The sequence below is a fragment of the Pseudophryne corroboree genome, chromosome 1 (assembly GCF_028390025.1).
Source record: "Pseudophryne corroboree isolate aPseCor3 chromosome 1, aPseCor3.hap2, whole genome shotgun sequence".
Lineage (NCBI taxonomy): Eukaryota > Metazoa > Chordata > Amphibia > Anura > Myobatrachidae > Pseudophryne > Pseudophryne corroboree.
In genome coordinates, this window is record NC_086444.1 from 931179759 (window position 1) to 931197092 (window position 17334).

At 49.6% G+C, this 17334-nt stretch overlaps 1 long non-coding RNA gene across 1 annotated transcript in view; it reads left to right on the top strand.

The window, feature by feature from the left end:
- The first annotated feature begins 2276 nt into the window (after nucleotides 1-2276).
- The window catches only part of LOC134969787 (uncharacterized), a 38597-nt gene continuing 23539 nt past the window's right edge, over nucleotides 2277-17334 (top strand). The window contains exons 1-2 of the long non-coding RNA XR_010189523.1: nucleotides 2277-2411; nucleotides 3141-3281. This is a non-coding gene — a long non-coding RNA (uncharacterized LOC134969787). The remainder of the gene's footprint in view (nucleotides 2412-3140; nucleotides 3282-17334) is intronic.

Here is a 17334-nt window from a genome sequence, read left to right on the forward strand (position 1 = left end):
AAAGTCAGCACGCTGCAGTGTAATCTAATTCTGAATCTTGCGGGTACGTTTATTAAACAGCAGCTGTACAAAACCATCACTTGTCAAAGTATTTGCCATTGAAGCGATAATAATATTAAATGCATGACCCAATGGATTTAGCATTTTAGATTATTGCTCTTTTAAATGCCTAGGTATTAGTAAATATAGCCTTAACAGTGAGAAGTAATGGTCCATAAAGACAACAATAACTGTGCATTTCTTGAGTAGATTAAAATTGTCTGTAATTATTTGGGTGGGCTTTTAGTTGGTCCAGCCACTATGAATACATTTCTGAGAATCGATACAGTTTTATTTATTTTTGCATGTGGGGTGAACAGAGGCTGATTTTGCATGTAGCCTAAAAATGCTGTATAGCTTTATTTTTACACAGCAATTTAGATTTAAATTTGCACACACCTCTCGCACATCTTAATCTCTGCACATTTGAAATCTGTCACAACTGCACTGCAACATGGTTTAGCCCAAGTGCAGAGTTTTTGTTTTTTTGCTTTTCTCCCACATCACTATCAGGCCTTAAATGTGAGTTATTCAAAACCTGATATATCTGTTTATACATTCCTTTGGGCCAAATGTAATAGCACAACATTTGCAGGAGTGGTGCAATTCCAGCAAGCTAGTCACTCACTAGATTAAAAGGGTCAATTAGTTTAAAGGCAGAGCCAGGTTGCCAGAGAGATTTAAACACATTTTATAAGAAAGTCATAGGGAGTCTGAACTCTCCAAATAAACTGTAAAAACCATGGATGTGAGTTCACATATTGCAATGAATAAAATACAAAATCTGTGTGATACACATTGTGGAAGAAATCAAAGCAATAGACATATCTAGATTTCTGAGTGACAGTATGTGTGATGAAGCCAGAGAACGCTTCTGTGCAGTCTCCATGTTGGCTTCTTCAAGGATGCTTCATTTCCTAAACAAGATGGCCACACAGTGATGTCACAATAAGGGTGCAGCCCACACCAAGGTGTCATCCGCCAAGTGCCGACTCACTTTGTGGTATATTATGGGCAGCACACCGTCTGTGTAGGAGCCAGCACTACACTCACATTGGTCCCCGGGAACAACCTGCATCTCCGGGACCCCCGGAGTGATGAAACAGGAGTTCGTGCTGAGAGGCCGCACCCCTTACATGTGAGGTCACGACCCTTACCCACGAGGCCATTCCCCCTTTTCCCCCGCACAGAGTGTCACCAAGACTAGTGACAACTCTGTAGCAACAGTCTGTATATTCCAACAGTAAGGCATTAGTATACTGTATGTTTAAACAAGTGGTCCTATCCATATATTCTTATATAATGAAATTAACTGTATTTTAATTATTTAATTATTTCATTATTTGTATTATAATTGTATTGTATTTGTTAGCACATACACATAAAGGGCTTACATTCTGGTATAGTATGTTTTACAAAGAATATTCAATATTTTGGCCAACTTGTCTGCTATAAAACAGCTCTGAGAATACATTGCATAAAACTGACTACCCTGCTGCCTCACAGCTATTACTTTTGGATAGTTACACTACAGGCTATTTTGGGTCCTAAATTGGATGTCAGAAGTCATTTAGTACAGAAATGTGATGCATTTGACTGTCTGGTGAAGCTGTGCAACAAAGACATGTATCCTAGCTTCTAATGCTATGCGCATGAAAGCGCATGGGAGAATACTAGTATATTCTTGGATTCCATTTACAATAAAATATATAAAAATTCTGAAAACATCAACAGTGTAGAATATAATCCCTCAGCTTTATCCTAACATATTAAATAGTCTGTTGGATAGAGTTTGTAAAGTTATAAATAAAATATGTCTGCCTCAGTAAATATACTTAAAATTGGTTTCATATTGAGAAAGATAGATAAAATAATTGCATTAAAATATGAATACTTCTTTCAATCAATCAATGAATTTACCAGTTACTGATGTACTGAGATATGAAAATTAATTTGCCTGATTTGTAAATGTGTGCACCAAAAGATGCATGTTCTTATTCGTCCTAGACTATGTGAATAAACACTATGACCATTAATAGCCCAGACTATGTGTACTTTTGCATACAGCATGTGCAGTCACCATGTCAACATTCAAAATGTCAACAACCATAATATTGACATCACAATGTTCACAACTATGATGTCAGCATTGTGAACTCTCCACATTCTGCAGAGAAAAGAGGGTTAGGGTTAGTCTATGGGATGGGAGGGATAGGATTAGGCTGTGTGAGGGGGGTTTGAGGTTAGTAACTGAAGGGGGGGGAGTGATCAGGATTAGGGTTACCGCCACTACTTTCTACTGGAACAGTCATAATTCATCTTTACATCACCGCCAGATATGGGAGCTGGAGCTGCCAAACCCACCATACAAGGTAAGTCACCTCTGGACATCAAGAACATTACTTAGTTTAAAATAATTTGGACCATTTTACAGATTGACTTTTCCTTACAGTAATCAATGTTTTACCATCCACTAATTACTCCATTTCCAATCATATGTACTGGCATTGAGTCTGTGAATTGCTGTTTGGAGTAAACTGGGGTACACATGGAGCGATATTTACGTACTTTCTAAGCAATCTGACTAGATTGCTTAGAAATTAAGCAAACGTCGCTCCGTGTGTAGGGGTGCCGGCGACAGCGATGCGCTGCCCCGCGCGTTGCTATCGACGGCTCTAGATTGTGCATGCATGTATGCCTAATCTAGTGAGATTGCTCACTTCACTGGGAGAAATTAGCGTGTCCCCCCCCCCCCCCCTCCTCGCTCAGCACACGGCTCACACATCGCGCTGTTTGCTGAGCTTGAGAGATGTGTGCTGAGCTGTCTGTGCTAGATTGCTCAGCACACATCTCCAGGACAATTCTCCCCGTTTGAACGGCGCTTACGTTTGTCTACTAGATTTTGCTCTGGCAGCAATCACCTCTACTGGCCTGAGGCCTGTGATTTGCTGTTTGGATTCAGTTAGCATTTGAAAACTCACAATTGGAAGCTTGTTTTTTAATTATTTGTTCCATGTTTCATATTTACTAGTCCTTATCGTAATGAATGCTTTACCTTCCTCTAAATATGCTTTACCTTCCACTAAATATTCCACCTCCAGACACCTGTACTGGCCCTGGGGCTGTGATTTGCTGTTTGGCGTCAGTTTGATGGAAATCTAGTTTTCTGCAAAAGGTTGTTCTGGGAGCAATCACCTGCACTAACCTGTGGCCTGTGATTTGCTGCTTGGAGAAGATTGCTGGTAATATATTTTCTACTAAGCATTTACTTTTACTCTATTAGTTCTTGATTAATGAAAACATTAGATAGGGTTGTACTGTATATTAAACTGCAATTATGTCTGCCACTGCTGATTTTTAATAGATATGCTACAGGTATATTCTTTTAAACTGCCACCTGTTTGTGCCACTGCTCTGTCACTTAGTTTAGCAAGGCAGCTCACTGCAGCCTTTGGCCACTATTGGCAAAAACAATATAGTGAGCTGTCAGGTGGTCAAAATTGACTGGAAATTTATATTATGATGTTAATAATACTATAGAAACAAAAACAGCTAAAAAAATTACCTTATTTTAGTTGTTTTTCTCATATGTCCTAGAGGATGCTGGGGATTCTTTAAGAACCATGGGGTATAGACGGGATCCCCAGGAGACATGGGCACTTTAAGACTTTAAACGTGGTGTGAACTGGCTCCTCCCTCTATGCCCCTCCTCCAGACTCCAGTTAGATTCTGTGCCCAGAGAGACTGGTCACACACTGAGGAGCTCTACTGAGTTTCTTGGAAAAGACTTTATGTTAGGTTTATTATTTTCAGGGAGCTCTGCATGGCAACAGTCTCCCTGCATCGTGGGACTGAGGGGAGAGAAGCAGACTTAATTCTCTGAGTTCAAAGGCTCTGCTTCTTAGGCTACTGGACACATTTAGCTCCAGAGGGTCTGATCACTTGGTACGCCTAGCTGCTCGTTCCCGGAGCCGCGCCGTCACCCCCCTTACAGAGCCAGAAGAAAGAAGCCGGGTGAGTAAATGAAGAACAGAAGACTTCAGTGACGGCAGAAGACTTTGTCTGAGGTACCGCGCAGCATCCTCTACGGACTAAGAGAAAAGGATTTACCGGCAGGTATTAAAATCCTATTTTTATCAACTTATAAAGAAATACAAAACTAAAACCAAAACTAAAACAACTGAGGGTAGCTTTACCAAAACATAACAATGATTTAGTACTAAAACTAAAACACAGGGGTTCATTTCTCATATAGTTTAATTTTTTATAGGTAATAGTAATTTGCTATAATGTTATTATAAGTTTATTAGCAAACCAAAAAAGTTAGTAATTGGGCAAAACCATGTTGCACTGCAGGTGGGGCAGATGTAACATATGCAGAGAGTTTTAGATTTGGGCGGGTTATGTTGTTTCTGTGCATGGTAAATATTGGCTTAATTCCTACACTGCAATTTAGATTTCAGTTTCAGCATACCCCACCCAAATCAAAATCTCTCTGCACATTTTACATCTGCCCCACCTGCAGTACAACATGGTTTTGCCCAACTGCTAACTTTTTTGGTTTGCTAACAAACCTTAATAAGGCCCATAGTACAAATCTACATATCTGCGAAGCTCAAGATTATACAGATGTGTCCTTATACATCTAGCCTCAAAACACCAATCAGCGTGAGATGCCTGGCGGTAGTGAGACGACAGGTCTTGTGATCGGGTGCCTTTTATTGGCAAAAATGCATCTTAGTTGCAAAGGGATGACTGTGGAGACTGTGCTGATTAATCTGATATGCAGTACTTGTATGTCTGTGTGTGACTCAGACTGTATATGAAGCACAATGGAACTTGGCATGGAAATAAGCCATGGCCGCTGCATGATAGTACTTTGTATTCAGATTCAAAGACTTACAGTGGGTACACATTGGTAGAAATATCTGCCGATCAATTGATCGGCAGATATATCTATGGACGGATTGTGCAGTGTGCTGTGCATACACGCTGCCAGATCCGTCGGGGACTGACGTCATGAACCTGGTGGGCGTGTACACAATCACCGCCGGCCGCCGCAGCATGTGTACGGGCGGTCGGCCGACTGCCCGTACACACACAGCGACGTGCCAATATATCGGTAGTGTGTGCAGCGGGGCCGACGTGATACGTCTGTGAACGACGGAGTTCACAGACGTATTGGCCGAACACACTGGCCGACGGACCCGCGATATATCGGCCGTTCAAGAGAACGGCCGATATATCGGCCAGTGTGTACCCACCTTTAGTCGCACACAGATATGCAAGTATGATATACAGTACAGTATCAAATTAATCAGCACAGTCTCCTGGTGGGTCTTAGTCACACTGTGTTGAGACTAAGAATCATTTAAAAAAAAAAAGTGCAAAAAAGATGTCTGAAGCTAGCAGAGTCTCACGGGAGCAGAAGCACCAAGAGGGGCTGTTTGGTGCAACAGCAGAAATAATTTATAGAGGACACATCTGTACTTTATTAAACACGTTCACAAAAGAAGTTGTAGACCATATTTGTCTTTATCTCATTGGGTTGTTTCCTAATTTCCTTTCTAGATATTCTGTTTACAACAGTAGGTAATCTCTTACCTAGCTGACTTGATCTAATTTTAGGGAAAAAACAGGTTTGTTATAGCCCTGTGCACCTGTCTTTATTATTTACCATTAATAGGTCAAAGGCCTACGTAGTGCAAGAAAAGCAATAAGCAAAGTTCAGAATGAAATAAGGTCAAAATGGAAAATGTTTGTGATAAAAAAAAATCATCTCTAGGTTTATCCAATAGCCTTAAAAATATATATATTAGAAAGACTTCGTAGGGAACATACTGTGACCATAGCAGCATAAACGAACCGTCGGGACTTCCTCAGCGCCACTCAGTGCATCACCTTGGCTTGGAAGGGGTTAATGTTTTGTGGTGGGAGGAACGTGGAGAGAGGGTCCGAGGGGCTGATTGGCTGGATCATGTATAGGGGTTGGCCTGTCATACATATAGGCTGCTGACATGGTACTTCCTCCCTCTTTTCAGCTCTTCTCATGAGGTCTGCAAGTATTGCTCCCATTTAATATATCCTATACCTTTATTCTTTATCATACTTCTAAAATATCCCTTTCTTCTTCTTTTACTCCCTCTCCTCTGTTCCTTGCCCTTATCTATCCCCTCTACCTTTTTTTTACTATATTTCCCCTTCCTATCCTTTGTCCTCTGTGTGTCGGGATTGGAGGATCCTGAATGAGGTCCGGGCTCTATGGCAGCCAGAATCCGGTCTCGGTGGAATCCTCAGCCGCACCGCTGCCCTCCCCGCCCGGCTCCTGGACGCCTCTGATGTCCAGCCAGCACGGGGAGTGCCTGCTGCGGCTGCCAGTGAGGTCCGGGCTGCGCCCGCTCGTGCTCCCCCGCGAGTGTGCTCTCCGTCCCCGCTGCTAGCCGCGGCGGGGGACGGAGCGCAGGGGGATTGAGGGCGCACGCGGCGGCATGCCAGGGACGGTGCTCTGCCGTCCCTGAGCCCGTCATTAGGCGCCACCCGCCGCAGCTCCGATCACGTGGGGCCGGGACGGAGCTCCCCGGCCCGCGGATCGGCTGATTGCGGCCACCAGGGGGGGCAGCACCCAGCCACTGTCACCAGGGGGGTTAATGGGCGGACGTGGGGGTCGCGCGGCTGCCAGACAAACGCAGTCTAGGCAGCGCGCGCGTGCTGCTATTTCATCCTGCCAGCTGGGGGGTCCAGATGATGCCTGACCCATCTGGCCGGCTCTCCCCCTCGGCCGGTCAGATCCGACCTGCGCCCTCCCCTGACAGAGCGGTGCGTCGCCCCCGCTCTGCTGCGGCCCATCCCCTGTTGCCTGTTGCAGATAGGGCAGGGATGGCTAGAATGGGGCGTTCTGCTTCCGCCTGCGGCGGGGCGGCCCTTCTGGCCTCTCCTGCGGTGGATGGCCCCGTAGCGCCTGCCCCTCCCGGATCGACTCGGATGGCGACTGGCGCTGCTGCCGCTGCCCGTGGCCGAGCGACTCCTCCCGGGGTCACTCAGGGGGCGGCGGCCGGCGGTGGAGGGCGACCGTTCTTCCCCTCCCCTCGTCCTGTCGTCACCTGCCGACGTCGCTGCGGACGGCGTTCATTCCGACGTCGCGCTGCCTCCTTCCAGTAGTGACGACTCTCCGTTTTTCTCGTCCTGCGGCCAATGCTCGGGATAGGAGGAGGTCGCGGCGCTGGCGGTTTGCGCGAGGTTCCACGCAGCGGGACGGCTGTACCATGATGCCCGATAGTAAGGGATCGTACGGGTCCTTGCTCCCAACCTCCCATGGGGCGCACGACTTGCGTGGTGTCTCTGATTGTCCTATGCCTGCCACTGCGGCTGCACCCTTGGTGGACGTCACCGTTCTGTCCGCCATTTGTGCAGCTGTTGGGTCGGTGGTGGTGCCCTCGTTATCCTCCGTACCCGGGGGACTAGGGCGGGCCGCTGTTTTTCTTTGGCGGATGGCATTGCGCGGTCTCTTACCCCGCTTCTGTCCCCGGGCGCGACGGTTCCCTCACCTGCCTCGCTCCCGGCGGTTGCGGGTCCGGTGGGGGAGCTGGGGAATGATGTATCTTTTGCCTCCCCAGCCACGGAAGTCGTTTTCGGAATGGAGTCTGCCGGTGCATACTCGAGTCATTCGGTGGCCGTCGGGACGGATGGTGTTCCCTCTCGTGCAGGTGAGTCTTCATCGGACCCCGACTGGTCCAGGGGGAGTGCGGTTATACCCCATAGCGGCTTGGGAACGGGTACTCACTCCAGCTCCTCTAGCGCAGACAGAGGTGCGCGTAAGGTTTCCAGCAAGCGCAGCAGACACAGCCGAGGCGTTGGGACACGGACTCTACCCTTGCTTCCACGTCCTCGGAGGATCTGTCCTCCTCCGACGGTGGCTTGCACAGGGTTAAGCGTCACAGACGGCGCGAGCGTCGGTATTCAACCTCGTCCGCCTCCCAAGTCTCGGTGGAATCGGACACCGTGCACCGCGCTAATACGGCCGTGCAACGCGGACTCAGGCCCCGGGTCCGAGACCGTATCCGTAAGGGCCAATATGTAAATATTTTCGCTCTTACTAGTGACGAGCGCAGAGCCCTACTTTCAGCTAAGAAAAGAGGGCCGGGACAGCAAGGACGCTTTGCGCTCCTACCCGACTTGAGTTAGCTGCATGTTGATCTTTGCGGCGTGTTACTTAGAGTCGCGCCCGGACGAGCACATGAACATTGTGCGCTTCAATTCCTTATACACGTGCTGACCATACTTGGCGGCGTTACTACTAAGACTTCCGGCGCAAACAGCATGGGCGGCAGATCTATACCTTCTGTAAAAAGTATGTGGTATTGTGCTCGGAGCTGCCTCAGGGTCCAGCCGGTACAGCAGGAATGACGGGTTCCACGACCTGCCTCTCATTCTGCCAGCTTTTGAGGGGGTTCATTGCGCGCGGGGCCATGGTCATTTCTTCGCTTTCAATCCTGCCCAATGCGGTTTGGGGCAGCGGTGTCGCATTCGTCACTCCTGTATCAGCTGTGGCGGAGGCCACGGGATCAAGGACTGCCCCAGTACACGAATCCGGGCGTGCTCCGGCAGAAGGTTGCGGCTGCATTGTCGTGGGCCGGGATGATAGGCTTTCTCATACATCTTTCCTGTCCTCTCGGGTCATCGGTTTAATGAGGCTATCCCTATTATCATTTACCTATCTGTAAGTTTGATTCGGCCATAGATGCCATTCGGTAGTTTGGTCCGGGGGCGGTGATGTGTGAATTGGACATCGCGTCAGCATTTCGCTCCTCCCGCTGCACCCTTTCGCCTTTCGATTTATGGGTTTTCAACTGGATGATGGCTAATACATCCATTGCTGCCTCCATGTGGGGTTTTTTCTCTCTCGTGCGCTGACTTTGCAAGGTTCAATTCTTTCCTCCGCTGGGGTCAGCAGCAGGCGACAGGCGAGCGGGGTATGTCGCACTACCTGGATGAATTTTCTTTTGCTCGGCCCACCTGGCTCTGTTCGCTGCATCGTCTTGCTGCGGTGGCCATTGGCAGGGTCCCTCCGTTTACCTCGAGATTCAGATGGATACGGTCGGTGGTTTCTGAAGGCTCCTTGGGGACATGGTGTTGCGTCTTCCCGATGGTTTCCTCTATGAGCTTACCGCGGACAAGCTTACTCTACAACAGGCGCAATCCTTCTTAGGCCTGTTTCTTTTTGCTTGGAAGGTTATCCCAATGGGTAGAGTTTTTTCGGTGGGAAATTGGAACGGGCGACAGTTGGGATTAGACGCCCTCATCATTTTCTTAGTTTAGCGCTCGAGGGATTTACGTATTTGGGACGGAGTGCTATTTCGTTTCACCTCCTCTCTGGAGCTTTTCACGGATGCCTCTGGTGCTTGTGATTCTTGCTGTTGCTGGATATTTTTCCCATACTGGGCGCAGTGGCGCTCTGGCGCTATGCCCTGCGTAACAAACAGGTGGTCTTCTGGTGCGACAATTTGGGCATGGTTTTTTGCCATCATTAGGCAGGAGTCCACCTGGGTGACCAACATTACGTTGCGAGACAAGCATGTCCCGGCCGAGCGCAACGAAATTGATGATACCCTTTCTCGCGGCGATTGGCAGTGGTTTTGGCAGTTAGCTCCTGCAGCTCTAATCCAAGGGGACTTCCGTCCTGCTTCTGTGTGCGGATTGGAGGATTTAGCCCACAGGTCTTTGTCTCCTGCAACTTTTATGGCTTATCTGGCCGAATCGCTGCCTTCTGGAGAAGGGCCATAGTGGGTAAGACCCCTCACAAGGCAGACGGCCCATAGTTGCATTGGATTCGGGATGTCTGGGATGGTGGCGGACGGCCGATCCCATGACATCTGGGTAGCAGGCCCTCAGGGATAGTGGCAGAAGGCCGATCCCATAACATCTGGGTAGCAGGCCCTCAGGGATAGTGGCAGAAGGTCGATCCCATAACATCTGGGTAGCAGGTCCTTAGGGATGGTGGCAGAAGGCCGATCCCTGAACATCGGGGCAGATGGCCCTCCAACATTTAGGTTATTATTTCAATTATGATTTTGAGATATTTTATTTTCCTGAGCTGTCTGCTTCCTGCTAGGTGTCCCATAACCTCTGGGTAGCAGGCCCTCAGGGATGGTGGCAGAAGGCCGATCCCATAACATCTGGGTAGCAGGCCCTTAGGGATGGCAGAAGGCCGATCCCAGAACATCGGGGCAGACGGCCCTCCAACATTTAGGTTATTATTTCAATTATGATTTTGAGATATTTTATTTTCCTGAGCTTTCCTGAGCTTTCTGCTATGTGTGATAAATATTTTCAACCGTCCCTTAGTTAGCCAGGGAGTTTTTTCATCCAAGTTTAGATTTAACAGGCCTTCCTTTCAGTCAATAAAGGCCATCGACGTACGTCCCGAAGGTTTGGGGTGTAGGATCCAGTGCTCACAATACAAGGATACGGGGGTACGATATGGGGATACGAGGTTCGCCTCTTCTTGGCGGCCTTTACGATGGCCTTCCACGGTGCGCTCAGGGTGGGTGAGCTGGGGTCCGTCTCTCGGACTTCAGCCTCACCCATGCTGGCGGCCCGCGTCGTCGTATGCCCCGACGGTTTGTGGTGTCGGATTCAGCGCTGCAAGACGGACGTAGTCGGCAGGGGGCAGTGGGTTCGAATGGGTCAGGGTCATGCGCGGGGCATTTGTCCAGTGGCCGCGGCCAGGGCTTATTCGTCCCTTCGGCCTCCAACGCCCACCGGGTGGCTCGTCCATCGGGACGGTTCCCCGTTGTACAGATATCACTCCCGGTCGGTTTTGGAGCGTTGTCTTTTGTACCTGGGTCTATCTCCGGCCGACACTGGGACTCACTCTTTCCGCATCGGCGCTGCGTCAGCAGCCGCTGCGGCAGGTTGGTCCGAAGTCGAAGTCCGGGCACTGAGTAGGTGGAGGTCTGGTGCAGTCATACGCTATATCAGGCTTTTTCCTCCCAGTGCGCCCCTTTGAGGACTAGCCGCTCGTCGCAGTTGCACTTCGCGATTGCGGGGGCATTGAGGAATTTTTGTTTTATCGTTGGTTTTAATTACGGCTTTTGCCGGCTAACGAAGTTTTGTGTTTTGCCTCAAGTCAAATTGGGCGACCCTTCCCCCCAAAACCCCCTCCCCGTTAGGGACGCAGTTAGGTTGCCCATCTACTACTCATACTATATTTATTTTGTTTATTAACCTGCGTCAAACCCTTCTTTTGCAGGATGGCGGTTAGGTCCGCACTTTATATGATTTGACGGCCATTCATACATCTACGGGCTGTTCGTGTCTGGGCTGGCCCGGCCAAAGCTGCGGGCTGTGCGCTGGTGGGGGCGTAGAGGCCTCCGCTGGGGACGGCCTGCGGGACTGGCTCCGGGCGGCAGTTGGCCGATTTGGTACCCGCGGCCGGCTGGTATGCTGATCTTCTTGGGGGACCTTATTCACATTCTTAGGTACCTTTAGGTAGTTTTCTTGGGTTTCGTTGCATTAGTCCGTATTCTACTTTTATGTCTCTTTTAGTTAGTTTTGTTCTGCTTTTTAGGTCCCTTTAGTTAGTCTTTTCGGAGTAGGTGGCGGTGGCAGGTTGGTAACCTGGCAGTTGGCCGGTTTCTGAACGGTTACTTAATTTTAATTATGAGTTCAAGGTTAGTAAGTTTGGGTGTACTTTTAGGTAAATTTTATAGTTTTATAATTAGTTTACGGGCATCGCTTTACCAAGTGGGTCCATATAACTGGTATAAACATATGTGGATGGCGGGGCCGGTGGCCCAATTTTTTACCATGTAGGGGCGGAGCGTACCTCCGTCCCTGCAACTGTTGGTGGGGCAGCGGTAGTGGCAGAAGGCCGACCCCTGTCCTTGGATTTTTGATTTTCGATGTCTGGGATGGAGGCAGGAGGCCGATCCCGGAACATCTGGGGCAGAAGGCTCCCTCACACATATGTTTTTTATTGCTTGTTTTTCTGTATTATAACATTGATCACCCATGTTACGTTTATCATGCTTAACCGTTCTTCTCCCCGCCACCTTAGTTAGAGAGGGAAGTCTGCATTTTAGTCTTAGTATTTCATAGGCCTCCCTATCAGTCAGAAAAATAAAAGCTGACCCCTTTCACGCCAATTACAGTTGTTGTGTCTTTATTTTATAAGATAAGTGTGCTTGAGTGGCGCGTGGATGCATCTGACGTGTGAGGTTTATTACTCTTAGTTTAGTTTAGTTTAGTGAATATTTGTAAAGCAAAACACATTATGCCAAGAAATTATTTTTAACACTGTAAAATATAAAACATAGCGGGACTCAGTACTGAAAGCTATAATTACCAGGTCATTCATGTTTTATAAAGGAAACCAGTTCAGCTACATGTCAGTCATTCTCCACAAATCTCTATACAGTTTTATACAGTTTGGCTGCCAAATACAGCATTTCACTTTTATTTTTTTACCTGACAAAATAAAATGCTTAGGGGAAAAAAATTGCATGTATCTATAAAATACAGGACAACAATGCAAGAAAACATTTTAGACCAGTGGTTCTCAAACTCGGTCCTCAGGACCCCACACAGTTCACATTTTCCAGATCACTCACTAACCCATTTTAAAAGATGCACAGGTGGAGCTAATTATTTATGAGTGATTTTGTGAGACCTGGAAAACATGCACTGTGTGGGGTCCTGAGGACCGAGTTTGAGAACCTGTGTTTTAGATAGTGATGAGCGGGTTCGGTTCCTCGGAAACCGAACCCCCCGAACTTCACCCATTTTACACGGGTCCGAGGCATACTCGGATTCTCCCGTATGGCTCGGTTAACCCGAGCGCGCCCGAACGTCATCATCCCGCTGTCGGATTCTCGCGAGATTCGGATTCTATATAAACAGCCGCGCGTCGCCGCCATTTTCACTCGTGCATTGGAAATGTTAGGGAGAGGACGTGGCTGGCGTCCTCTCCATTTACTAATATTTGTGCTTATTGCTTAATTGTGGGGACTGGGGAGCAGCTGTATTATATAGGAGGAGTACAGTGCAGAGTTTTGCTGACAGTGACCACCTGTATACGTTGTCTGCCTGAAAAACACCCCATATCTGTGCTCAGTGTGCTGCATATATCTGTGCTCACACTGCTTAATTGTGGGGACTGGGGAGCAGCTGTATTATATAGGAGGAGTACAGTGCAGAGGTTTGCTGACAGTGACCACCAGTCAGGGCCGGCTCCAGGCCTACTAGTACCCTGAGCGAGAACATGTAAAAGCGCCCCCCCCCCCCCCACCATGCGCGCTCCAGGAAAAGTGGGTGTGGCCTCTGGAAAAGTGGACGTGGCCTCATAACTTCATATTATTAGACTATAAATAAATATATTTTCACACCCCCTCTACGCACACAATTAGCAGCCTTACACATAACAGCCACAGTAGTGTTCCTTACACACAATGTCTCCAGTATAGTGTCAGATACACAATGTGCAGTGCCAGATAGACATGACATGCCCCCCAGCAGTGCCAGCTACACACAATATGCCCCCCAGCAGTGCCAGCTACACATGATAGTGTTCACTTTTTAGGGCAGGGTGCTGATCACAGGGAGGGCACATTTTTAAGTTAGGAGGGCAAAATGATGTACATACTGTAATGCTTGGTGCTCATCTACCTACATGGCAAAGCATGGACAGTGCGCGGCGAAGGCGCGCAGCAAAAATTTAGGGCCGTTGCTTCGTGGGAAAGGTGCGTGGCCACATAATAGTGGCAATTCGCATTACACCACACAGTAGTGCAGTTAATACACACTGCACCAGGTAGAACCTCCTAGACACTTTGCGCCAGGCAGAGCACGTTAGACACTTTGCGCCAGGCAGAGCACGTTAGACACTTTGCGCCAGGCAGAGCACGTTATACACTTTGCGCCAGGCAGAGCACGTTAGACACTTTGCGCCAGGCAGAGCACGTTAGACACTTTGCGCCAGGCAGAGCACGTTAGACACTTTGCGCCAGGCAGAGCACTGAGACTCATTACCTAGCCACAGATGCCTAGCGGGAACACTACATGATATGCTCCCCAGCCGTGCCCGCTACTCAAGACATGCCCCCCAGCAGTGTCAGATACAGAAATGCCCCCACAGTGCCATAAATGCCCCCACAGTGCCAGATACATAAATGCCCCCACAGTGCCAGATACATAAATGCCCCCACAGTGCCAGATATGTCCCCACAGTTCCAGATACATAAATGCCCCTACAGTGCCAGATACAGAAATTCCCCCACAGTGCCAGATATGCCCCCACAGTGCCAGATAAATGCCCCCACAGTGCCAGATAAATGCCCCCACAGTGCCAGATATGCCCCCAGTGCCAGAAATGCCCCCACAGTGCCAGAAATGCCCCCAGTGTGCCAGAAATGCCCCCACAGTGCCAGATATGCCCCCACAGTGCCAGAAATGCCCCCACAGTCCCAGATATGCCCCAAGTGTGCCAGAAATTCCCCCTTTGTGCCAGAAATGCCCCCACAGTGCCAGAAACAGAAATGCCTCCACATTGCCAGATATGCCCCTACAGTGCCAGATATGCCCCCACAGTGCCAGAATTGCCCCCAGTGTGCCAGAAATGCCGCCAGTGTGCCAGAAATGCCCCCACAGTACCAGAAATGCCCCCACAGTACCAGAAATGCCCCCACAGTGCCAGATACAGAAATGCCCCCACAGTGCCAGATATGCCCCCACAGTGCCAGATATGCCCCAACAGTGCCAGATATGCCCCCACAGTGCCAGATATGCCCCCACAGTGCCAGATATGCCCCTACAGTGCCAGATATGTCCCCACAGTGCAGATATGCCCCCACAGTGCCAGATAAATAAATGCCCCCCAGTGCCAGATAAATAAATGCCCCCACAGTGCCAGATACATAAATGCCCCCACAGTGCAGATATGACCCCACAGTGATAGATATGCCCCCACACAGTGCCAGTGCCCCCACAGTGCAGATATGACCCCACACAGTGCCAGTGCCCCCACAGTGCAGATGACCCCACAGTGCAGATGACCCCACAGTGCAGATATGACCCCACAGTGACAGATATGCCCCCCACAGTGCAGATATGACCCCACAGTGCAGATAAGACCCCCACAGTGCAGATATGACCCCCACAGTGCAGATACGACCCCACACAGTGCCAGTGCCCCCACAGTGCCAGATAAATATATGCCCCCACAGTGCAGATATGCCCCCACAGTGCCATATACATAAATGCCCCCAGTGCCAGATAAATAAATGCCCCTACAGTGCCAGATACATAAATGCCCCCACAGTGCAGATATGACCCCACAGTGACAGATATGCCCCCACACAGTGCCAGTGCCCCCACAGTGCAGATGACCCCACAGTGACAGATATGCCCCCACACACAGTGCCAGTGCCCCCACAGTGCAGATGACCCCACAGTGACAGATATGCCCCCACACAGTGCCCGATGATCCCCCCAGCAGTGCCAGTTACACATGATAGTGTTCACTTTTTAGGGCAGGTTGCTGATCACAGGGAGGGCACATTTTTAAGTTAGGAGGGCAAAATGATGTACATACTGTAATGCTTGGTGCTCATCTACCTACATGGCAAAGCATGGATAGTGCGCGGCGAAGGCGCGCAGCAAAATTTTAGGGCTGTTGCTTCGTGGGAAAGGTGCGTGTGCCACATAATAGTGGCAATTCGCATTACACCACACAGTAGAACCTCCTAGATACTTTGCGCCAGGCAGAGCACGTTAGACACTTTGCGCCAGGCAGAGCACGTTAGACACTTTGCGCTAGGCAGAACACGTTAGACACATTGCGCCAGGCAGAGCACGTTAGACACTTTGCGCCAGGCAGAGCACGTTAGACACTTTGCGCCAGGCAGAGCACGTTAGATACTTTGCGCCAGGCAGAGCACGTTAGACACTTTGCGCCAGGCAGAGCACGTTAGACACTTGTGCCAGGCAGAGCACGTTAGACACTTTGCGCCAGGCAGAGCACGTTAGACACTTTGCACCAGGCAGAGCACGTTAGACACTTTGCGCCAGGCAGAGCACGTTAGACACTTTGCGCCAGGCAGAGCACTGAGACTCATTGCCTAGCCACAGACGCCTAGCGGGAACACTACATGATATGCTCCCCAGCCGTGCCCGCTACACATGACATGCCCCCCAGCAGTGTCAGATACAGAAATGCCCCCACAGTGCCATAAATGCCCCCACAGTGCCAGATACATAAATGCCCCCACAGTGCCAGATACATAAATGCCCCCACAGTGCCAGATATGTCCCCACAGTTCCAGATACATAAATGCCCCTACAGTGCCAGATACAGAAATGCCCCCACAGTGCCAGATATGCCCCCACAGTGCCAGATAAATGCCCCCACAGTGCCAGATAAATGCCCCCACAGTGCAGATAAATGCCCCTACAGTGCCAGATATGCCCCCAGTGCCAGATATGCCCCCACAGTGCCAGAAATTCCCCCACAGTGCCAGAAATGCCCCCAGTGTGCCAGAAATGCCCCCAGTGTGCCAGAAATGCCCCCACAGTGCCAGATATGCCCCCACAGTGCCAGATATGCCCCTACAGTGCCAGATATGCACCCACAGTGCCAGATATGCCCCCAGTGTGCCAGAAATGCCCCCAGTGTGCCAGAAATGCCCCCACAGTGCCAGAAACAGAAATGCCTCCACAGTGCCAGATATGCCCCTACAGTGCCAGATATGCTCCGCAAGAAATGCCCCCAGTGTGCCAGAAATGCCCCCACAGTACCAGAAATGCCCCCACAGTGCCAGAAATGCCCCCACAGTGCCAAATACAGAAATGCCCCCACAGTGCCAGATATGCCCCCACAGTGCCAGATATGCCCCCACAGTGCCATATATGCCCCCACATTGCCAGATATGCCCCTACAGTGCCAGATATGCCCCACACAGTGCAGATATGCCCCCACAGTGCCAGATAAATAAATGCCCCCAGTGCCAGATAAATAAATGCCCCCACAGTGCCAGATACATAAATGCCCCCACAGTGCAGATATGACCCCACAGTGACAGATATGCCCCCACACAGTGCCAGTGCCCCCACAGTGCAGATATGACCCCACACAGTGCCAGTGCCCCCACAGTGCAGATATGACCCCACACAGTGCCAGTGCCCCCACAGTGCAGATGACCCCACAGTGCAGATATGACCCCACAGTGACAGATATGCCCCCACACAGTGCCGGATATGCCCCCACACAGTGCCAGATATGCCCCCACAGTGCAGATATGACCC